This window comes from Oreochromis niloticus, unplaced genomic scaffold (assembly GCF_001858045.2).
Source record: "Oreochromis niloticus isolate F11D_XX unplaced genomic scaffold, O_niloticus_UMD_NMBU tig00002428_pilon, whole genome shotgun sequence".
In the NCBI taxonomy this organism is placed as follows: Eukaryota; Metazoa; Chordata; class Actinopteri; order Cichliformes; family Cichlidae; genus Oreochromis; species Oreochromis niloticus.
The window spans coordinates 1-21,595 of NW_020327639.1; positions in this window are offsets into that span (position 1 = coordinate 1).

Below are 21,595 nucleotides of genomic sequence, written 5' to 3' on the forward strand. Positions count from 1 at the left end.
GCTATGGATTGTGGGATATATGGGACCACGAAGCGTGCACCAGACCACGCTTGATATTTGGGGGAAATCGACGGCGCATTTGGAGTACGCATTTGAAGTACACTTTGAATTGGGACAGCCGTCGTCGCGTGGCGGTGACATAATCGCACTTGAAATGCGTACTTCAAGTGTGCAGACCCTGAATTGGACACAGCCAGTGATTCGTTCAACTTGTTTGAGCTGTGAGCCAGGAGGGAGGGGGTGAGTGATTCGCTACGATTCAGCACAGCAAGGGAGGGGTTCGTGAGTCCTGAGTGATTCGCTACAATTCAGCACAGCAAGGGAGGGGGTGAGTACTCAAATGTGCTGTTAGCATGTTAGCTGAGCGTGCTACTGTGAACTGAGGAGCTATTGTCTTGATGTGAGCTTCTACTCAGGGTTTTTCTTCCAGTTCAGAGCAGAAATGTTTTGTTAAGAAACTGGCTGTTGTCTTTCCCCCACAATTTAATTATAAGCTAGATATATTTCTACTAATGGAATTAGTTTGCTACAGCAACAGGGATGAGTCAGTGAGTCAGTTGCGCTTGTGAATCATGATTCACGAGTCAGTAAAGTGATTCTCGAGTATTGAACGATTCGTTCACGAATCGAACATCACTACAGGCCATTTATTCAGACTTTGGTAAAGTCCTAAAAGAAAGCTAAAGGACGAGTATTGATCTTACATTCTTCTGGATGAAAAATCAAGTCCTTCGCCATTTAAGGAGAAGGTTTAGCTAACAACCCTGGAAGAATTGGAGAGTTGTTTATACTGAGAAGTGGGAAGCTCCTGGTTTTCGGTTTCAGAAAGAGTTAAATTTAACTCTAAATCAACCTGCTCACTTAGAGAGTCTAATATTCCATCAATAAACTGTCCTATCTGCTTCTCTATATTTTATCTTTAATTTCTGTCACATATACATTTGTTGCTGTGAAGTTACAGCTGATTAACAGATATATTGAAATAAATTTCAGTAAGCATGTTCAATACTTTTTCCCTGTGTCATTTATCATTATTCACATAATCTATGGACATCTATGCTTTGGTTCCTTGCATGTGCAATTTAGATGGGTTGTTACCAACCTCTGGTGAGAATTACAATACTACAATATGTAGCCTATTGATGACCTTAAATCAAGTTTGCAAATAGACTAACATTTGAATTGTTTGCTATATTTAATCTTAACTCTCACACCCACTGAGGCGACAGCAGAAAATATAAAACCTAAAACTGTATTTTAAACATTAATTTAATCAAGTATTTATAACTCAGTCATCGTTTTAATGACAGGGTTGTGTTACACAGCCTGCATTTTTGCTAGTTTTCTTTCCTGCCTTCAAATAAAGTAAGCTTTATTAATATAAATTTAGTAACTCTTTTCGAGTCTTAGTGACCAAAGCATTTAAAATGCCAACTAATCAATTTCCTCTCACACTGTTTCTTTTTAATATCAGTTTTGCCATAGCAAATCATTTCAGCTTGAAGTTGAAACTTGTGGTTATGACACAATCTAACAAAGGTTGTCAGAGTATTAGTTTCATTTCATGATAATTGTTGTTAAAAAAAATATGACAGTATCTATAAAATAGCAATAGCTATGGAAATTTGGAAAAAGAATTGTAACATCAATATCTGTAACCATTTCCAGATCGTCCTGCACAAAATCCTGAAAATGAAGAACAAATAAAGCAGAGTCTACAACGTTTTGCTAGAGGCTTGGACCCAGAGTATCTGGTCTCCTCCACCATCTGCATTTCTCAGAAATCCAAAACCGACCAAAATTCAAAGAGGTACTACGGAGTCTCCATGTCTACCAAAGGTCCTAACACGGGCAAATTGTGATTGCTGCCTCCTGTCTTAACAATTGGCACGAATATGTATCTGGTGCAGTGATGACCTATTATCCAGAAATGGATAAGAAAATTACTTTGATGGAACCATTAAAGTACCTAAAATATCAGGTGTGAAGCGTTTGACATCAGGAGTGGAAATAAAAAGATCCTTGCAGATCATGTCACAATTTGTTTGGCTTGAACACAGAAGAAACCAAAGAGTGGGATTATGGTAATTGTGCTGAAGCTGAGAGCCTGAGCAACTTGCTTAAAATGAGGAAGAAGTTAAAAAAAAAACAAATGTGAATAAATACTCAGCTGAAAACAGGAAGAAAGCAGAGAAAGAGGTTCATGACAATCTTATGGATGTGTTAAAAAGGAATCGAGACAAAATACACAAAGAAAAGGATTTGAGAAACACCTAAAATTTACAACCCAGAGTCAGAGTGAGATTTCATGAATCATCTGCTTGAGGTGACCTGACATATCTGCTTTGATCTGTTCTGATGAATAAAAGATGGTCTGCTCTTACAGTATGAATGTGGATTTTTTGTAATGACACACACACACTAACACTAGCGTGCTCAAACTTTTTTACTCTTCAGCTCTGTGTAATGTACTAGTTACACTCTAACGTTGGGTTGTACTCAGTGGTTGAGAGGAGTGGTAGAAACACTTAGCAGGATAGTTGGGAGAATACACAATCACACTGGAACTGGGAATTCCACAGCGTTATCCTTTAATGCACCTTCTCTTTGTCAACCTTACAAGGTGTGGTTGAATGGCTGCTGCTTATCAAACATGACACACAGTGTTCATACAACCCATTACGTTGCAAAAGTTACTAAACAGGTCAAACATGTAAAGTCTTTCTCTCTCCATGCACTCGCATGCAAGCATGTTGTTCACATACTCCACAGAGAGGGCAGTGGCACATACTAATGATATCATCAACCCTTGACTTAGGTTGTCTTAAAGAGACACCACACACCGACACGGTGAATGTCTATTTGGACAAATGTTGCATAACAAAATAAACTGAGAATAATAGAGAATAATACAGAATGAAATTCCCTTTAGTAGTAATATACCTGTGGCTTTTTTGCCTAGCCACACCTAGCACTGTATGAACCCCAATGTTCCTTTAATGCAACTAGCCCTACAATTATCTACTAGTCACAAACACACTGCAACAGTAAGACTCAATGATTACACATAGTTGATTTAACTGCTTTAGGGGCATTTCACATTCTTATGCGCTCTGAAAGAGACAGAGGCTACTAGTTTTTAAATAGAGCACCACAAACAACATGTATTCCTTTAGAATAAACTTTCTTGTGATACTTCTAAAACCACAAAAAATAACACCCTGCTTGTGCCATCTTTTTGATTGATGGCCCCAGCCTTGACCTTTTGACCCTACCGGAAGTACTCCGGAAGTGACTAATCGATTCCAGATGTCTGTAATATGATCCATAAGCGCGACGAATTGCATCCGGTGAGGGGAGGGGGTACTCCGGAAGTGTCTAATCGATTCCATATGTGTGACTAATCGCATCCGGTGGGAAAAAGGAGGGGTGGTTCCTGGGGGGATCAGAGAGGGAGGGTTCCTGGGGCATGGAGAGTTCAGTGGGGTGATGCAGCAGATTCTGTTGAGTCAGTGCTGTATAGTGAGACAGAGCGGCAGTTAGTTTTCCACAGACAAACTCATAGTTTGAATTCTGTTTAATTGCTTCAGTATTATGACAATGATCTTGATAACCATTTTTTTCTCGGTAAGAGTCATTTCTTTTTTCAATAGCGGTTTTATTTTACTTTCTTATGTTAATCATATTATAGGCGCAATAAAATAAAACCTTTAAGATTATCCGACTAGTAACGGATTGCATTTTATATAGTGCGGGTGGAGGCAAGCTATATCCTTGTGTGTGTTAAAAAAAATTATATCCCTTAGTGAAAAGAGCACCGCGCACATATTCAGAACTCGGTCCTACTTAAACAATTAAAACACCCCGATGAGGTATTTTGGTTTTGTGCAGCCACTCCTTCTCAGACCAAAGTAAAGAGTTTTTCTTCATTTGTTGAGCTCCTTTTACAACAGGTTTTCTCATTAGCAGAAAACTCTGGATAGACAGAAAAGCAGAAACCCTAAAAGAAAACGGCCTTGTTTTACACACACCAAGGAGGAGTCAACAACCCTCTAATCAATATTAGTATTTCTTAATGCTTGTAACCTAGCAAAGAATTTCATACAGGCCGCTCACTCAACTCCTTGTACGTGTAAAATAACCCTGAGTAATGAAAAAAAAAAAAAAAAAAGCACCATGCACATATTCAGAACTCTATCCCAAATATTTTTATTAAAACACCTCGATGAGGTATTTTGGTTTGTGCAGCCACTCCTTCTCAGACCAAAGTAAAGAGTTTTCTTCATTTTTTGAGCTACTTTTACAACAGGTTTTCTCAATAGACAGAAAACAGAAACTCTAAAAGAAAACGGTCTTGTTTTACGCACATCAAGGAGGAGTCAACAACCCCTCTAATCGTTATTAGTATTTCTTAATGCCTCCAGCCAAGCAAAGAATTTCATAAAGGTCCCAACTCCTTGTATGTGCAAAACAACCTCGAGTAAAAAAAAAGAAAAAAAAAGCACATATTCAGAACTCTATCCCAAATATTTTATTAAAACACCTCAATGAGGTATTTTGGTTTTGTGCAGCCACTCCTTCTCAGACCAAAGTAAAGAGTTTTTCTTCATTTTTTTGAGCTACTTTTACGACGGGTTTTCTCAATAGACAGAAAAACAGAAACCCTAAAAGAAAACGGCCTTGTTTTACGCATATCAAGAAGGAGTCAGACGACAGTCCCGGTCAATGCTTCCTCCGTCGGGTACCATAAACGTATGAGAAAAAACCCAGTGAATTTATTATTTTTGTAAGAGTGAGAGAGAGAGAGAGAGAGAGAGAGAGAGAGAGAGAGAGAGAGTGTGAGTGAGCAAATCAATCAAACTTTTCTACAAAACGTTATACCACTCCGGGTCAGGAGGGGCGATATAGCATGGACCGGCTGGATGGCTACGCAGGATGGAAGCATAACCGGAAGCGTGGCAGGGACTTTCCCTTTGACCTTCATCCTGCTCCATGATCAGCCGTTAAATTTTTCCTCAATATTGCTGTAATGTAACAACAAAGTTAGTTTTTAAGATCAGAAAGGTCCCAAAACATTCCTTGCACATTCTCACAGTCACTGAATTAGCATCTGTGGCACAAATAAGCTTCAGAGACTGACTTGTTTTTTAGAACCGACATTTGACACTTGGATGTTGGCTTAATTTTTACCCAAAGAGAAATTTGACCCTAATAAAAAAACACTATACTGTGGTGAATACTTACCTCAACTTTGATGGTTTTTTTCACAGCTATTTATTTAGAAAAAAAGTAAACACGTTACAAGGACACAATGCACATTGCAGAGTACATGAATGGGAAGTAGGAATTCCTCCTCTCTATACTTACACTCCTCCCTAACAAATGTCAAGTCATCATCTCCATATTGTGTGTCCCACTTTTCGAGTTTCACTAAAGTGTTGTCCAAGTGCACAAGATGTAAAACAATGTATTAGTTTTTTAAGCCATTCACCAAGTCCCCGTCAAGATGCCATTCAATTTAAATTTTTTGAATTTAAATTGTGCTAACTTCAACGCAGTAACATTAAAAATAAAACATATTAGAACTCATTTTTGTCGGACACAAGAACAACTCGAGCATATTTTTCGGGAGCTGAACTAGGGCTTACAAGTTTGCCGTGCCCCTGGGGACCAGTGCGAGGTTGTGCGGCAGATCCCGGCGTGGAGGGTCCAGACACTCCCACAGCGCAGACTTTGCTATCCACACAGAGCGTTTCTGGTGTGGCTTATGCAAAAGAGACAATACAGGGAGTGCAGAATTATTAGGCAAATGAGTATTTTGTCCACATCATCCTCTTCATGCATGTTGTCTTACTCCAAGCTGTATAGGCTCGAAAGCCTACTACCAATTAAGCATATTAGGTGATGTGCATCTCTGTAATGAGAAGGGGTGTGGTCTAATGACATCAACACCCTATATCAGGTGTGCATAATTATTAGGCAACTTCCTTTCCTTTGGCAAAATGGGTCAAAAGAAGGACTTGACAGGCTCAGAAAAGTCAAAAATAGTGAGATATCTTGCAGAGGGATGCAGCAGTCTTAAAATTGCAAAGCTTCTGAAGCGTGATCATCGAACAATCAAGCGTTTCATTCAAAATAGTCAACAGGGTCGCAAGAAGCGTGTGGAAAAACCAAGGTGCAAAATAACTGCCCATGAACTGAGAAAAGTCAAGCGTGCAGCTGCCAAGATGCCACTTGCCACCAGTTTGGCCATATTTCAGAGCTGCAACATCACTGGAGTGCCCAAAAGCACAAGGTGTGCAATACTCAGAGACATGGCCAAGGTAAGAAAGGCTGAAAGACGACCACCACTGAACAAGACACACAAGCTGAAACGTCAAGACTGAGCCAAGAAATATCTCAAGACTGATTTTTCTAAGGTTTCATGGACTGATGAAATGAGAGTGAGTCTTGATGGGCCAGATGGATGGGCCCGTGGCTGGATTGGTAAAGGGCAGAGAGCTCCAGTCTGACTCAGACGCCAGCAAGGTGGAGGTGGAGTACTGGTTTGGGCTGGTATCATCAAAGACGAGCTTGTGGGGCCTTTTCGGGTTGAGGATGGAGTCAAGCTCAACTCCCAGTCCTACTGCCAGTTTCTGGAAGACACCTTCTTCAAGCAGTGGTACAGGAAGAAGTCTGCATCCTTCAAGAAAAACATGATTTTCATGCAGGACAATGCTCCATCACACGCGTCCAAGTACTCCACAGCGTGGCTGGCAAGAAAGGGTATAAAAGAAGAAAAACTAATGACATGGCCTCCTTGTTCACCTGATCTGAACCCCATTGAGAACCTGTGGTCCATCATCAAATGTGAGATTTACAAGGAGCGAAAACAGTACACCTCTCTGAACAGTGTCTGGGAGGCTGTGGTTGCTGCTGCACGCAATGTTGATGGTGAACAGATCAAAACACTGACAGAATCCATGGATGGCAGGCTTTTGAGTGTCCTTGCAAAGAAAGGTGGCTATATTGGTCGCTGATTTGTTTTTGTTTTGTTTTTGAATGTCAGAAATGTATATTTGTGAATGTGGAGATGTTATATTGGTTTCACTGGTAAAAATAAATAATTGAAATGGGTATATATTTGTTTTTTGTTAAGTTGCCTAATAATTATGCACAGTAATAGTCACCTGCACACACAGATATCCCCCTAAAATAGCTAAAACTAAAAACAAACTAAAAACTACTTCCAAAAACATTCAGCTTTGATATTAATGAGTTTTTTGGGTTCATTGAGAACATGGTTGTTGTTCAATAATAAAATTATTCCTCAAAAATACAACTTGCCTAATAATTCTGCACTCCCTGTACAGCGTGTTTCTCTGCTCCCGGTAAGCATGTCTGTTGTAGCCTGCCCTTTATAAATATCTCTTTGATTATTCAAACAGTGTTTAAAATGTGACTCGTTTGTTATCCAAACACATTTTATCTATGTTACTGATTTAAAATATACATATATATTTCAAGTTTTTAGCTCAAACAGACTCTTGAGCATATTCATATAGCAAAATCCACATAACCAGTGTGCACCCTAATGCACATCTTTGAACTGTATGTTAATCAGTACACGAAGCGTACCTCTGATTTGTTTTTTTAACTGCAGTTTTCACAAACTGCGGATGATGAAATCCTCTTTATTTTAGAAAATGTCTTTAAACTATCGCTGTTCCTACTTACTGAGTTCCCTAGCTACTTCTTTACTATGTGAATAAACTATTTGAACAAGGAAGGATTTAAAGACACATTGAAGCAAAGGCAAAACATTTGGAATGAAATTTATGTGACCGTTCTTCTGAAATCCGGCAGAGAGTGAAAATCCAAGAGCTGCTGCAATCCTCTGCATTAATGATCTCTCTGTTTCTCTCTTTCTGCGTGCGTGTGTGTGTGTGTGTGTGTGTGTGTGCTCACAGATTGGAGGTCACAACAGGAGTTCCCTGAGTTGACACGTATGAACCATAAAGTCAGTTTGGACTGAGGAGCAGTTGGTAAACTACATTCAGTGTAGACAAAATTACTTTTTTATCCAAAGCATGCACAAGAAATCAAATCTCTGTATCACAATGATTTCAATAAAGCCTTATTATTTTATGGGGGCAATATCAGAAATTACCGTAGATCATTAATAGGGAACAAAAAAGGAGGATCACATCAGCAATGGGAGACAGAAGTCTTGACACGTGCTTACAACTTAAAACACAAAAAACCCAGTTACAGCTGGTAAGATTTATGGTATAAACCAGACTTTCACAGTCTGCATCTTTACAGGGTTTTTTTTTCTGCTTTTGTTCACTCCTAGTGTGATTAACAAACAACAACCACAAACACAGAGCCCACTAACTATTAGCCGCTTTTCCCCCCTAAACAGTCGGTTGACTGAGAGAAATGCAATCTGTTATTGTGAATGCTGAAGGAGATGTGCTCCATAGTCAAACTTATATTTCCTTAACTTACATCCTATGTTCTGTTTAATTCCGGCATCCCTTTGATGGAAAATTGGTTAAACCATTGCTCAACTTATGTCTGAATGACGGCAGATAATTCTGATGAAAAGGAAACTGACCCCGTAAGCACTTTGCAGCTGATTCGAGGGCTCGTGGAAATAAGGTCAGGAGGTGTCCAGCATAAGTGCACGTGCGGCCTGACATTCCATTTGGGACATCTGACAGACACATTAATGCAACTCAGAGTGTGAGCAGCAACTCCTGTATAGTAGACATAAGAAAAGTAATGTGTAGTGCTTCTTCTTTTTTTTCTTTTTTTTTTTACAACCAAGATTCCAAGGCACATGCTTATATGGTTTTCTTTTATTCAAAAACAGGTTAGTTTAGCGATCGTGTAACTGTGTCCTTGACCTTTTTACCGGTTTGAGGAGTTGGTTCCCTGGTCCAGATATTTGGGATGGTTCAAATGCTGAGTCTCCAAATGCAAACAAAAGGATATTTTCCACGTTATTTCTTAAATGTGTATAAATGAGATCGGATGATGTCCGATAAAAGTAATAAACAATAAATGTAAATCATTTTTTTAACTTTGCAGACTCATTTACCCACTCCAGTGAAAGCGATAAAAAAAAGATCATGGCTTTAATGAGATTATGAGCAAAATGCAATACTTTTTTTTTTTTTGCTACATTAACAACTTTTCCAACTCTGATTCTCTGCAGGACCAACACGGACATCAGTTCAGACTGAAATCCAGTTCAGACGGCACACGCAACATGTTCAAGCTTGCACGGAGGCCTTTCAGTCAATATACAAAGATGGTTAAGGCGAGAGATTGCTATTCTGTCTTTTACATCGGTACAAAGGGAGGACTAAATGCCAAAAAAGAAAAACGTTTTTTAAAAAATGACGCTTTAAAACAGTTCGAGTATCTTTGTGTTTACGGGGAGAAGGGAATAACTGCGGCCGAGGCTCTGAAAAGAGACGGTCGCTTCACCGATGACCTGGGCTACTTTGAGCTGGTTAACATCGATGACGAACGTAAGACTGAGTGCGCAGACATAATTGATTGTCTGGACAATAAGAAATTCCAGATATGTTTTCCACAGGGAGCAGATACGGAAATAAAAGATGCAGCCATCCCAGGGCAGCAGAAACCTCCACACGCATCAAATAATGCAAAGCGCAGCGGTGGAATGACAACGGTCTTAGATGTAGCACGACAGAACGGATTGAGTCTAACATCGGCAATCAAAGAAACGGGTAGCAGCATTGACCGTAAAGAGGTTTACGATCTACTTTGTCAGCAGTATCCGCGTCTGAAACGATGGATGGAGAGTAGATTCCCCAAAAATTCTTTCCAGGAAGCACTGAAGTACAGGAAGGAGAGCTTTGGAAAGAGCCGGCAGTCTTTTACTGAAATTCGCAGCGTTATGTTGCTGCTCGAACTGAGTGAGTCAGTTTGTCTCATAACCGGTTCCTTCATAAAGCAAGGCACAGGCTTTGTGCTATTTGACAACTTTGTCTTGACCAACGCCAACTTATTCGACTACTGGGTTAAATCAAACACACCTAACTGGCGTGAATTTGTAAACGTTACCGTGGTCTTTAACTTTGAAGACCAAGAATCAGACAGGAACAACCTCAGCGCTAAGGTGTTCGTCGGCGACGATAAGTTAGATTATGTCATACTTAAGCTGGAAACAGAGAAAGTACCGCCAGGGCTCCTTAAGAGATTTGGGCCTGTACCTTCAGACGGCGAGGCCTGTGTCGTCGGACACCCAGGAGGAGGAGTGAAAAAAATGAGTCCTACGTGCGTCATCGAGAAAGAGAGGCGAGAGAATAATGAAAATTTAGAAGACTGCGAGGAATTTTGCAGTCTTTGTGAAATCAATCAGCAGATCAAAAGCGACCCGTATGAAAATATCTACGTCACCTACAACACTCTCATGTACCACGGCTCTTCCGGCTCCCCGGTTTTCGATGCAGAGGGACGAGTGTTTGGTTTGCACAGTGGCGGGTTTTTCTACGGGTTTCCGAACCTTAGCGAGAATGTGATTGAGTACGCCTTTCCTCTGCTCACTATATTTGAAAACTTTGTGGTCAATCTGAAGAAAGATGAGTATGGAATGAGTATGTTGGAAAGAGTTGAGGAGGAAGCGAAGGGAAATCCTCACCTAGAAAACATTATAGCCTCTGTTGTGGGGTCAAAGCAAGGCAAACCTGACACGTTGTTGCAGGAAGTTGAGAGTAAAACAGATTCTGAGGAGATGGCTGTGTAGAGACAGAATGATCGCAGTAGTTTGTTTGCCTGTTTTGTACAGATGAACTCTTATTTTACAAATTCTTAGTTTTTCACTCGTTATCATTACGACAAAGGGTATGGGGCTCTTGACAACCACTTTCACCGTTTTTGAAAAAGCAAGGACAATTTGTGTTTCCTTTTTTTATTTTATCGTAGTTTTGTTTTTAGTTTTGACAGACTCGATACATTTAACTTTGTCATAATTTTTTCTTTCATGAGCCTTTAAGATTAGCTGAGTGCTCGCATGATTTTTCATTGCTCAACTAGTGTAATGAAATCAGTTTTTCTACTCTTTGCGTGTGTGTGTGTGTGTGTGCGTGACCTCACTGTAGATGCTTAAGACATTGTAATTCTTAACGTTTGTTACGTATGTATTCAAGTGAGGCTTGGGATTTATTAAAGGCTGTTTGGATACAGCTTCTGTTTTGAGGCTGCGAGTTTTTTATTCTGAAAAAAAAAATACTGGCACACCAAAGGGTATTGCTTAAATGTCTGGCAAAACTCTGCTGATGTGGCTTTAAATTCTTCCTCCTAAGAGAATTGGATGCAACAGAATAGATTTCTATCCATTGAACAGACCTATTGAAATCTTTAATATTATGTATTGAAACCCTTTTCCTATTATTGAATAACATTAAGAATTTTAAGTTATTAATAATATGTCGATATTTTTTATTAAGAAGCAATTATTTCTTCCCTTACAATGGCTTAGAAGGAACACTAAACCTATAAGCATGTACATATTTGGTTTCAGCATCTGTCTGTGAAAGAATCCCACTCACAAGTTCTACTGCACTGTGGGCGACACAATGATAGTCTGCACAGCTTAAGTACTTGTTTTGATAAGCAAGATAAGAAGCCAGTTTTAGAAATCATTTCAAAAATCAATTTTGTATCTCTGTAACTTTTTTTTAGCAACTGAAAGTTATTATGCTCTTAGTGTAATCAAGAAATCAAAATGTGAAATAGACAAATTACACTTACAGATGTGCAAGCTTTCAGCTTACAAAAGAAAGAAATGATTTCATTTCTCTTTGGGTGTTAGAAAATCCATGGACCCCAGACTCAGATTTTGAAAACCATCGATTAACAGCCTGTTAATGTAAGAGAAAAAAAGTTAATCTGGAGAGAGAGACAGAGGAGCAGCTGTACAAAAAGCATAAAAGAAAGCTGATGTCCAAAAATAACTTTGTCACTCACTGGACAAGAGGACCTGTGCATTACAGAAATCAACCAGGCAAACATATTTTTAAATGCCAAAAAGAGCTTTGGGACAGTGTGTTAACCTGCTGGAAGCAGCCACCAGAAGATGAGTGCACTGTGGTCTTAAATGGATGGACATAGTCACTCAACATTTTATCCCTTTATATTCATTAACCTGAGTAAGTGAATATCACAATGAGGCAAATCATAACAACAGTGACCCAGTTGTAAAAATGTGTTTCAGGCCCATCTTAGACAAGCAGTAGCGGTTTTAGATACGGGCGACACGGGAGGTTGCCCGGGGCGGCATCGTGGTGGGGGCGGCATCACGGGCATCGGCAAAAAAAAAAAAAATGCTCATACTCATGCTGCCCCGACGTCATGCCAGCGCATATTGGGAATGGCATAGGCACCGATCGGTTTTCTATCGCCCATTTGCTGGGAGTAAGGGCGCCCTTCCTTTGCGAGGTGCGCCTGCTGCTTGCGGCACAGAGAGGAGAGGGCGGGGCGGCGGGGGATTCTCTCGGTGCGCCTGCTTGCTGCTGAAGTCAAAGTAAACTTTATTGTCATCTCCGCTATCTACACAATCAGAATCAGAATACTTTATTAATCCCTAAGGAAATTATGTGCGTTACAGTTGCTCCAAGAAGAAATGGTAAAAATAGCAACAGTAACAGACTAAACTCCAAACAATACATTATGTTACAGATTTTAATATTAATTAGTCATTGTCAATTGATGATTTGTCCTGTTCTCATTGTACGACGAATTATGATGGCTGTTTGGTAGCCGTTTGCATACTATGCATACTCTCTCTCTCTTCATATGTGTGTGTGTACAACAGTTTTATGTTAATGTACAATCCTTAATATGTTTTGTCTGTGTGTGTATGTGTCTGTGTGTGTGTGGGGGGGGGGGGCGCCAGAGGGAGTGTTCGCCCAGGGCGCCAAACAGGCTAGGACCGCCACTGTAGACAAGGTAAAAAGAAAACAATGTGGTTTACCTGTAAGACATGGTACCAGCATAGAAGGATAGCTGACTCTGGGAAAACGTCTGCAAAGCATTTATTTCAGCAAAGTCTTTGTCAACCATAAATGCTCTACAGAAAAAAAGAAAACATTAAATGAGATTAACACTAGAAGTCCCAGGCTTTTCTAACTCTCTGTCAGCCAAGTGAAAGCTAACTTGGCTAGTCTGTTAGCATCAATTCATATGTAAATTGGGTCGTTACCTGAGAATTGTGGAGGGGAGTGGGGGTGTGTGAATGATTGCTGATTTCTAACTGCCAACTGCCTCTTTGTTTGTGTGTGGGGAGGGGGAACTGCTAAAAGCTGTGAACTTCATTTTGTGTTCGTCTTGATGCATTCTCAATCATCCAGGAAAATAAATCTCCAAAAGATTTATTGATAAAAACAGTACAAAAAAAACAAAACAAAAAAAATTTCTACAAAAAAAAACCATTTGTACACATATTTACAGATAATAAGTGAGTGAGTACATTTCAATCACTCACAATCCTGGCACTGCCATGATATCTGTAGTCTGCATTTACTACATGTGTATCTGTAGCAGTGAACACATCGCACAGTGGCATGATTGTTCTTGCATTTGTGTTTGACCTGACACGTGGCTCTTTTTCCAGGGCTAGGTGTGGAGGGTTGTGTCCGAAGCAACTGTTCTTTTTTTGCCTTCTTCCCAGCCATATGAGAGTTAGCCAACTCTCTTGCAAGCTCCACCAGGAAGTCCACCCGTCTTTCCTGCGTCCCGGTGCATGCTTGATACAGCACATGTGCATTCAGTGCTGCCATGTCAATCATGTTATAGAACACGGCAACTGGCCAGCGCCGTGTTCCTCTGCGGACCGTGTACTCCCGCACTATTTCGTCCATCACATCCACACCACACTTTGTGGTGTTGTAAAGGGTGACAGTGTTTGGCTTCCTTTTGGTGGTGTTATCAGTCTGAACCACGCTGTGCATGCTGCTAAGAATATAGACTGTCTTCTTCCGTTTGGCCGCATACGCCGTCAGCGTGGCAACAGAGGTTGAAAACACCTAAGAAATAAGATAAATTGTTATTTCCATAGCACTTTTACACACAATGAAACACATGAACATAGAACCACAAAAGACCTGCAGCCTACCTGAGTGGTGAATTCATTGCGATCTCTGTATCTAGCGGATTGAGGAATTTCCCGGCGAATCTTGTTGACTGTGCAGAGGATGGTGGTTTTCCATCTAAGAATTTTTTGCGCAAGTGAAAGCGATGTGAAGAAATTGTCCATGGTAACATTTCTGCCCTTGTCTAGGAATGGTTCCATCAGCCTCATCACTACATTTTCAGACAGTCTCTCCCCACTGGGACGATTGGGGTCCTTGCCAAGATATGGGAGGACATTGCAAATGTACTTGGATTTTAGGTCGCAGGCCACCCAAAACTTGATCCCAAACTTGTCAGGTTTACTTGCAATATACTGCAGGAAACAGCACCGAGTCTTTGATGGGAAGAGCTGTTCATCAACGGTGATATGTAGACCAGGGTTGTAGCACGTGATGCAGTTGGTGACAAATGATCCCCACACACTGGAAATTGCAGCGAACTTATCAGTCTTTGCTCAATCACTGCGGGTGGACCTGTCATCAAAGCGTAGGTGTTGCATGATGTCTTGGAAGCGGTTACGCGGCATAGTTCCAATGATCTGTGGGTTTCCCAGGTTTGCTGACCAGCAGTCACGTAGTGATGGAACCCTAGTAACCCCCCGCAAGATGACAATTGAAATAAATGCCATTAGTTCAGGGAGGTCCATGAACCAATGAACATCCTCCGTTTGCTGTGCATGTTGAATAGTCCATTCTTGAATGCTATGAAGCATGTCAAGAGTGATGAAACACAGGAAGCTCTGAAGGCGACTCAAGATACTTTTCCTGGCCTTAGCCGTTGGCTCTCCATCTGCAGCGTACGCTTCTATTAGGGTGAAAGGGAGACAGGTCCCCACCTGTTCACGCCACACTGTGCCATCTTTCGCTGTCTCAGTCCCCAAACAAGCTCTCTTTTTAGGTTGAGAAGCAGTCTCCTCATCTGCAGTGTGAACAAATTCAAATTGTGAGCAATGGGAAGGTCCAACGAACTTGCAAATGCATGCATAGATACTAATTATAATTCCAGTATCTCCTCCTCTGTATTGGAATAATGTCTGAAATATCTTACTTACTACATCCACTTACTTGTTTGAAATTAAATAGGAAATGATATGAAATGAAACATCTTCCTAAATAAAAAGATACAACTAGAGTTAGGGTTACTAGCTAACCCTAATCCTGCTCTGCTTTTTTAGTATTTTTCACTTACTTGTTTGAAATGAAATAGGAAATAATATGAAATGAAACCTAACCTGAAGAGCTAGTAACCCTAACTCTAGTTGTATCTTTTTATTTAGGAAGATGTTTCATTTCATATCATTTCCTATTTAATTTCAAACAAGTAAGTGGATGTAGTAAGTAAGATATTTCAGACATTATTCCGATACAGAGGAGGAGATACTGGAATTATAATTAGTATCTATGAATGCATTTGCAATTTCGTTTGACCTTCCCATTGCTCACAATTTGAATTTGTTCGCACTGCAGATGAGGAGACTGCTTCTCAACCTAAAAAGAGAGCTTGTTTGGGGACTGAGACAGCGAAAGATGGCACAGTGTGGCGTGAAGAACAGGTGGGGACCTGTCTCCCTTTCACCCCAATAGAAGCGTACGCTGCAGATGGAGAGCCAACGGCTAAGGCCAGGAAAATGTATCTTGAGTCGCCTTCAGAGCTTCCTGTGTTTCATCACTCTTGACATGCTTCATAGCATTCAAGAATGGACTATTCAACATGCACAGCAAACAGAGGATGTTCATTGGTTCATGGACCTCCCTGAACTAATGGCATTTATTTCAATTGTCATCTTGCGGGGGGGTTACTAGGGTTCCATCACTACGTGACTGCTGGTCAACAAACCTGGGAAACCCACAGATCATTGGAACTATGCCGCGTAACCGCTTCCAAGACATCATGCAACACCTACGCTTTGATGACAGGTCCACCCGCAGTGATCGAGCAAAGACTGATAAGTTCGCTGCAATTTCCAGTGTGTGGGGATCATTTGTCACCAACTGCATCACGTGCTACAACCCTGGTCTACATATCACCGTTGATGAACAGCTTTTCCCATCAAAGACTCGGTGCTGTTTCCTGCAGTATATTGCAAGTAAACCTGACAAGTTTGGGATCAAGTTTTGGGTGGCCTGCGACCTAAAATCCAAGTACATTTGCAATGTCCTCCCATATCTTGGCAAGGACCCCAATCGTCCCAGTGGGGAGAGACTGTCTGAAAATGTAGTGATGAGGCTGATGGAACCATTCCTAGACAAGGGCAGAAATGTTACCATGGACAATTTCTTCACATCGCTTTCACTTGCGCAAAAACTTCTTAGATGGAAAACCACCATCCTCGGCACAGTCAACAAGATTCGCCGGGAAATTCCTCAATCCGCTAGATACAGAGATCGCAGTGAATTCACCACTCAGGTAGGCTGCAGGTCTTTTGTGGTTCTATGTTCATGTGTTTCATTGTGTGTAAAAGTGCTATGGAAATAACAATTTATCTTATTTCTTAGGTGTTTTCAACCTCTGCTGCCACGCTGACGGCGTATGCGGCCAAACAGAAGAAGACAATCTATATTCTTAGCAGCATGCACAGCGTGGTTCAGACTGATAACACCACCAAAAGGAATCCAAACACTGTCACCCTTTACAACACCACAAAGTGTGGTGTGGATGTGATGGACGAGATAGTGCGGGAGTACACGGTCCGCAGAGGAACACGGCGCTGGCCAGTTGCCGTGTTCTATAACATGATTGACATGGCAGCACTGAATGCACATGTGCTGTATCAAGCATGCACCGGGACGCAGGAAAGATGGGTGGACTTCCTGGTGCAGCTTGCAAAAGAGTTGGCTTACTGTCGTATAGCTGGGAAGAAGGCAAGAAAAGAACAGTTGCTTCAGACACAATCCTCCACACCTAGCCCTGAAAAAAGAGCCACGTGTCAGGTCAAACACAAATGCAAGAACAATCATGCCACTGTGCGATGTGTTCACTGCTACAGATACACATGTAGTAAATGCAGACTACAGATACCATGGCAGTGCCAGGATTGTGAGTGATTGCTGAAAATGTTGAAATGTACTCACTGACTTTTGATTGTTATTTGTAAATATGTGTACAAATGGTTGTTTTTTTGTTTTGTTTTTTTGTACTGTTTTATCAATAAATCTCAGCAACAATGGAAATACACCCATCTGTGTTGATTTCTCCCTAAGGCAAACTGAAACACAAGTTTCCTTGTGGCTCAGGAAACTAACCACTCCAAGTGGTTCAGCATGGCCCCACCTTATTTACATAACAAAAGCAGCTGTTCACAGGTGATTAAGGATATTAGCTAAAAGCCTACCAGCCATTTGGCTCGACGGTGGGTTTTAAAGGTAGAAAAGCCAAATGGCTCTTCTCTGGGACTTCTAGTGTTAAACAGTATGAAAATGTTTTTGCTATCTCAGAGCACCACTTCAATGCCAAATTAAACATTTCAACTCACAAGCAGATATAAGAAATACTACATGCAGCCTATAAGAATAACTTTAACAACTGGAAAGGAATGTTTTTAGCAGCCCATGCTGCAGCTATAGCATTAGATTCTGGCATGTTATTACTTTTTTGAAAAGGAATTATTTCAAAATTAATAGCTGTCAATGTGATATTTACCTCGGGGAAGTTGGGAAATGCTCACAAACTATTCCAAGAACAGTTTCCAGGGTTTTCTGACTTTCGTTGCTGACAATAGCATAGGCCACAGGGACTCCACGCCCATGATCATCTCTTACAACAAGTTTGAATAAGGGAAATGAATACTGGTTAACACAGTGGGTGGTGTCAACAACTACTAACTGTTTTGCATAGTTCTCCATGTTTGATTTCATTAAAGGTGTCTGCAAAACAATCATTAGTTCCTGGTCAGATGTGTATGGTTGATAGAAGAGAACATGTTCTTGATGTTTTCCATTAAGTAAGGTATGTACACTTTGACTGTCTCTACAGTTAAAGTGCTTCTTCCTCATCATGCAGGTTCTAACACTGTCAATGTCATCTGGTCTGACAAAATGCTCTCTGTTGTGAAGATCTCTATGTCCATGTTCTTTGGCCCATTTATGACATTCGGTTAGTATGATGGCTAGCTTAGTTCCAAGGGAAAGCAGTTCCTCAATCTTCCTCCTCAAATCACTGGAAATATTGTTGGAATGTGCGTCTTTTGGGTCCGAAGGATCATGCCCATTATGCTTATCATATATACGCTGCACGATGACGGTGTGGTCTTTTGAATGTTTTAAATGAAACATAGGCCTTACGGCTGTAAGTAGCTGTTTTGACTTTTTTTCCCAACTCTGATGCAGTTGAATTTGTAATAGTTTCTTTTCTTGTCTTTACCTGAGGCTACATTGAAACATTTATAATGTCCATGAAGTGTTAATGAGTTCAATTTTTCTAACACAACACTGAATGGGTCCTCCTGGCATTGTGACACATGCACACAAAGTTGTGTATCTTTTCCAGTTCTTTTTTTTTTTCATCATTCAGGACAGTTCTTCTAATTATATCGTCCATTTCTGGTGGAAAAATAACAGAGGTTTAATTAGTCAATATTCATTAATTCATTTTAACTTGTTTTGGGTTTTTTCGCAATACAATGTAAATATTAAATTTGAACAAACAGGGGCTAAAAGAAATGCCTAAACTTTCATATGGTGCGTCTCTGCCAACTTTTATACGCTGGCCCAGGGACAACATTTACACGATGTCCGAGGGACAACTTTTAGACAATATCCCAGGGACAACTGCTACATGATGTCCCTGGGCCAACTTTAACATGATGGCCCAGGCCAAATTTGTGAATTTCTGGATTACTGTTAATCTCCATAGAATCAAGAAATGTCCAGTTTCACAGCTATGGACCAGTTAATTATGTTTCCAGGTGATATTTTGATTCATAGATTCAACACACAACCATTAGGCTAGGCTATCTAGATCGATTTCTCTTCACTTATGTGACAACATTTTTATGACGTACATTCATAATATATCATAATACATTGACATTCAATTCTGTCTAGAGAACACTGGTTAGCTAATGCTGTTGTCAAGTAGCCTATCACTAGCAAACAAACAGCTATCCATTTCAGCCATTTCAAGGAAAATATATGTATAATGCTTACCATTTATTAAAGAAAAGTATCTTGAGAGGAATTCAAATTGCGGATCGGCGGACAGAAGGCGGTTTCTCGAAGAACATTTGTTTTGCAAAATGTTTTGCATTTTGTTTTTGCAAGTTGCAAAAGTATGACATCACAAGAAGGTGATTGTGGACCCTGGAAAAACATTAATTATGATGATGTGGGAACAACGTCAACACGAGGATATCAGATCGTCCGAGTATTACACACCTGCGTTTTTAGTCCTATTAGTGTGAGTGTATGACAGTGTGCTGCACTTGTGTATTGGTGAGTTTTCCTTGTTTTTTTTAATTGTTTCTGTGTGTGGCATCCCATGATACTCCAAGAAGCAATCAGTGGCTGAGCGTGCTCACCTGCGGTTACAAAAGGCTGGAGGTCCTTCACTCAGTAGATGCCGCTTAGGAGTGAACATGCAGTTTATCCTTCATGCCTCCCTCTTCGAACTTTGTTTGTTGAACTTGTACATAGTGCTGAACCTTGTTTGTTAACCTGCTTGAACTTAGCCTGATTAGAGTTTTGAGTTTTGTGACGCTAGCTTGCCTTAGTTATCCCTTAGCTTTTACGTTTGCTTGTGTTATTGCTTTACATGCGTTAACTGGTTGCCCAGTGGTCTGTTGAACAGCCCTGTCAGTTTTCTGTTTAAAGTTTGCAATAAAACCTTTTACTTTACTCAGTTTTCATGTGAGGGCTTGTGTATGTTACTCCCCTCCTGTCCCCTAGCAGAGGGGGTCGTAACAATGCGTATGTAAAATGTGCATTTTAAGGTATCTACCAGTTAGTATTTTTTTAAAAAAGAAGCTTTTACTTATAGTAAATCTTGCTTCCACATTCAGAGTCATAACAGTTACAGATTAGTTGGGAAAATATCTCTATAGCACTTCATATAATAAATATATCACATACAATTTAACAAATAGTGATTTATTTTAGGATTGAGTCATTAACAGAATTTATAATGAACTTCTGCAACTTCTGCATACTCAAAAAAAAATAGAAATGTTGTGTGCAACAAACACATTTACTGCAAGTACATATAAAAATATCACAAACACAAACTGTGTTTAAAATTTCCATCATCAAAGAGAAATTCTAAATTTTGCATGCTATTGTGACTGTTAATGGAAATGCATTCTGTTTCTACAGTTATAGTAAAATACAGATGAAAACAAAGGGCTTATACCATAACATCGTTCACCTTCAAAGTGACATGAAATGAAAAACAAAAATAAAAACAAATACAGGAAAAAAATGTAACAGTTTTAAAAGGTAACGTCATAATTTGTATAGTCTATAAATGCAAGACTCTGAATTAACATGGACAAAAAGCTGTATTTTCGCTCGTTGATAATGTGCGGCCAACAAATCTGTAGCAACTTTGAGATGCAATTATGTCAGTGTAGATGAAAACTTCTCTCCAATGTTTCCAGAACCTTGTTGATTCTTTGCCAGAAAGAGTTAAGGTAGTTCTGAAGACAAAAGGTCCAAAAAGGTACTAGCAAAGTGTACCTAATGAAATAGCCAGCACCATTACAACTCTTTGTAGAGAGCAGCAGAAAATCAATCTGTTGCAATACAATTGTTTTGGTTTTTATTTTAATTACAGTCCACAGTGAAAATATGTCTACATTTGAGATATTTAGATTTTTAAAAAACTTAAAAAAAGAAATGTTCCTAAACAGCTAGCTTTAAGAATATTAACAAAAAAGGAAATACATATTTTTGACATTTTAGAGAGGGTATAATGTCAGTATCTGTATAAACATATTGAAACTTTGTTTAATGTTTAAGTCTGTGAATTGTTCAAATGCCCTATTGTATGAATTTTTAGAAACAGAAGGAGCTCTCATCACAGATGTTTTTCATTCACTGGTGTCCTTTTAGTAAACATTTTCATTTATTTATTTGATTAGCATTCAAATCTCTCAATGAATACAGAATAAAGATCTACCACAAAGCAAGAAAGAATGAGATAAGGCTAATCAAAAAGGTATTGGCTGAAGCACATGCTTATTATGCCAACCCTTTTAAAAAAAAAAAAACATCATTTAGCAAGCAACTCTTATATACATGTATGTATATTTATATATGTATAATGATTTCTTGTTCAGGACATCCTTTGTTTTGTAGAGAATAGCAACGGTTTTTGAAATCTTTTGTTTTCACATGGTTTATATGAGGCTTCAAACTAAGCTTATCATCAATTATAGACTACTTTGTTAAAAAAGTAATTTCCTAAAATAATATAAAAAGGAGTCAAAGGAGATTGCAAAGAAAAGCGTCTGGAC